This window comes from Tenrec ecaudatus, chromosome 4 (genome assembly GCF_050624435.1).
Source record: "Tenrec ecaudatus isolate mTenEca1 chromosome 4, mTenEca1.hap1, whole genome shotgun sequence".
Classification (NCBI taxonomy): Eukaryota; Metazoa; Chordata; class Mammalia; order Afrosoricida; family Tenrecidae; genus Tenrec; species Tenrec ecaudatus.
In genome coordinates, this window is record NC_134533.1 from 166,142,714 (window position 1) to 166,146,486 (window position 3,773).

Sequence of the window (3,773 nt, forward strand, 5' to 3'; positions counted from 1 at the left end):
GAAGAGCAAATGCCTTGAGAGTGATTGGGACAGGGAGTGTATGGGTGTGCTTTGTACAATTGATGTATGTATATGTATGGATTGTGGTAAGAGTTGTTGGAGTCCCTAATAAAATGTAAAAGAAAAAAAAAAAAAAGAAAATGATTAGGGCAAAATATGTACAGATGTGCTTTATACAATTGATGTATGTCTATGTATGGATTGTGATAAGTGTTGTATGAGCCCCTAATAAAATGTTTAAAAAAAAAAAAAAAAATGAACTCTTTTACACGTCAAAATTTTGTTCTGCTCAAGTGGCCATCTAGCTCAGAAGCAATAAAGCCCACATGGAAGAAGCACACCAGCCTGTGCGATCACGAGGTGCCAAAGGGACCAGGTATATGGCATCATGCAAATATATATATATATGTGTATGTGTATGTATATATATGTGTGTGTGTGTGTGTGTGTGTGTGTGTATATATATATATATATATATATATATATATACCATAGTGAATGAAGGGGGAAGTGCAGAGTGGAGACCCGAGGCGTGGAGACCCAAGGCCCAAATGTCGACCACTGGAGATCCCCTCATAGAGGGGTCTAGGAGAGGAGATGGGTCAGTCAGGGTGCGATGTAGTACCGATGAAGAACACAGCTTTCCCCCAGATCCTGGATGCTTCCTCCCCCCAACTACCATGATCCGAATTCTACCTTGCATGACTAGATAGGGCAGAGGTTGTACATTGGTGCATATGGGAGCTGGAGGCACAGGGAATCCAGGGTAGATGATACCTTCAGGACCAGGGGTGTGAGGGGTGATGCTGGGAGAGTGGAGGGTGAGTGGTTTGGAAAGGGGGAACTGACTGCAAGGATCCACATGTGACCTCCTCCCTGGGAGATGGACGGCAGAGAAGGGGGGGAAGGCAGACTCCAGATAGGGCAAGATATGACAAAATAACAATCTATAAATTATCAAGGGCTCATGAGGGAGAGGGGAGCGGGGAAGGAGGGGAAAAAAAGAGGACCTGATGCAGAGGGCTTAAGTGGAAATTAGGGCAAAGAATGTACGGATGGATGTGCTTTATAAAATTGATGTATGTATATGTGTGGATTGTGGTAAGAGTTGTATGAGCCCCTAATAAAATGTAAAAAAGAAAAGAAAATGATTAGGGCAAAGAATGTACAGATACGCTTTACACAATTGATGTATGTATATGCATGCATTGTGATAAGAGTTGTATGAACCCCTAATAAAATGTTTAAAAATTTTTTTTGTTCTGCTTTTTCATGTCCTCTTTTCAGATATTGATGAAGAGTCAATAAGCACTGTGTCCTTCCCCTGTATCAAGCATCAGTATGGACAAAGCAACAAAGTGAACCTGATGGTCATAGTAACAATCCTCATGGAATTTACAATCCTGTGAGGAAAGTTTGTTTTTTAGTTTTGTTGTTACTGTTTTAAGGCAAATGTGATTACCGCAGGAAATATTGACCTTTTGAGGGAGATAATAAATAAATGTATCCATATAAGAATATATATGAATACATTAAATGATGTATTGGTTTATTAACCACCAGCTGCTCTGCAGGAGAAAGACTAGGCTTTTTACTCCATTAGCATTACCTTCTTGGAAATCCACAAGGGCTGCTATAGTCTGAAGTAAGCTCACTAGGAGTGGGAATCCACTCAGTGACAACAAAATTATTTTTTTAATGATAATTGACAATTATATGGGAAGGTGTGTCAAGTGAGGTTGCTATGAAGCTAATAAATTAGGGTGCTAAGGAGAGGGGAAGGAGATTGTTGGAGCTCCATAAGCGTGTAATTTGCATAATGCCAATCTTGTATAATTCAAATTTCTAATATATATTTTTAAAGACTTTGTAACTTTGGATTTAAGAAGCCAAGGTATAAACAACAAAACATGTAACTGATCCTTGGTGCCTCAAATGCTGATGTGGGGCATAAAATTTTTTGAAAACCCGAAACTTTCCCAGCTTCAGAAGTCTCAGGAATCAGTCTCCTCCGTCTATCTCCGCCTGGTTTTTTACTTAGTAGGAGAGTGGACTTGAACGCAGAAGGTACCTGCGATGTGGTTGTGTGCGGTGCTAAATGGACGCTAACGGCCACGGGCGAGGCATACCTATTTCAGAGCCCGGTTTCACCGTCTTTCACAGCCGAGGGTCCACCTTGGAGCCACATCTCCAGCGACACGCTGGGCGACGAACGGAGGCCATGGTTTAAGTAACTCATTTCTGGAGCCCTGGGCAGAGTCTCCAGCCCGCAGGCATGTCGTCGGCTTCTCTGCTCAGCAAACACCTGCCGAGTCGGCCGCCATTCGCGGGCCTCCACTCCGCACCTGGCTCCCTTCCCGCGCCTCCCAGACCCGCCTCGGTCACCACGCTGCCCGGCCCCGCAAGCTGCAGCCCCTCCGCCCGCCGCCACCAGCAACCGGTCCACCCACCTGGACACCCCAGCAGCCGCTGGCCCAGCTGCCTCCCGGAGCTTCCTCCTCGGTCTCCTGGGTTACCGTGCTGCCTCGGTAGCCATAGCAACCAGAACGCGTGGTCCTGCCTCTGTGTGCCGGAAGAGGGCGCAGGGGAGCGCCTCGGAGAGAGAAAGGTGTTATCTCAGGTAGGGAGGGGCGGGGGGAACTCTAGGGAACCTGGACTTTCTTGAGAGGAGGAGCGGGGTAGGGGACATCTTGGACTCTAGGCTGGGAGTTCCATTCTGCTCTCAAAATCCTCAAGACACGCTGCCATCCAGTAGATCCCCACGCATAGAAACCGAAGTGATCGAATAATGAATAATACAGTCATTATTATATTTTAACAGCCAGTTAAATCCTCATAATAGGAAACATCATGATACGTGGAGAAAGAGGTTTACATTCTCAAGGATTTTGTCTTTCTTTCTTTCTTTTTTTGTACTCCCCGAAGGGAGTGCACCGTTCCTGGAAGTACTGCAATACCAGGTCAATGCGTGGAGTGGACGGAGCAAGCTCCTATTCCATCTCCTAATTCCAAAAATCCATTTAATATATTGTCCTCGGATAGAGGATGTATCAGATATTAAACTGATAAGAACAGATACTACACTTGATCTTAGCTAAAAGGCCGAGAAGCGATTGATTTTGTCTTTCTTGTATCACAAAAAATGCTTGTGGAAGCAGCAGCCAACATCAAAAGACGCACTTCCTTAGGTAAATCTGCTGCACAAGTCCTGTTTGGGGTATTGAAACAAGGATGCTACTTTGAAGACGAAGGTGCGTCTGACCCAGGCCATAGTATTTTCAATGGCTTTATATGCGTGCGAAAGCTGGACACTCAATAAAGAAGATGGAAGAAGAATAGATACATTTGAATTGTGGTGCTGGGGAAGGATATTAAAAAATACCTTGGACTGCTAAAAATGCAAACTGGTGTGTCTTGGAAGAAGTATAGCCAGAGTGCTCCTTAGAGGCTAGAATGGCAAGACTTCGATTTACTTATGTTGAACATGATTTCAGGAGACCAGTCCCTAGAGAAGGACATCGTGTTTGGTAAAGTGGAGGGCAACAGAAAAGAGACTGCCCTCCAAGAGCTGGATTGGCACAGTGGCCACAGCAATGGCTGTAGGTGTGGGACCTATTGTGAGTGTGGCGGGGCCTGAAAGTGCTTCATCCTGTTGGCCACAAGGTCAACGTGAGTAGGAACCGACTCAATAGCATTTAACAATAACAAAAATACTTAATGAGCGGCAATCCCAGGCATAATTCTAAGAGCTTCATCTCTGATTTTAATACATA

The 3,773-nt window shown here is 44.7% G+C and overlaps 1 non-coding gene across 1 annotated transcript; it reads right to left on the reverse strand.

Moving 5' to 3' along the window:
* Positions 1-2,923: 2,923 nt before the first annotated feature.
* Positions 2,924-3,114, reverse strand: LOC142447377 (U2 spliceosomal RNA). Its single transcript, XR_012784105.1, has one exon. It is a non-coding gene; the product is annotated as a U2 spliceosomal RNA (small nuclear RNA).
* Positions 3,115-3,773: the final 659 nt, after the last annotated feature.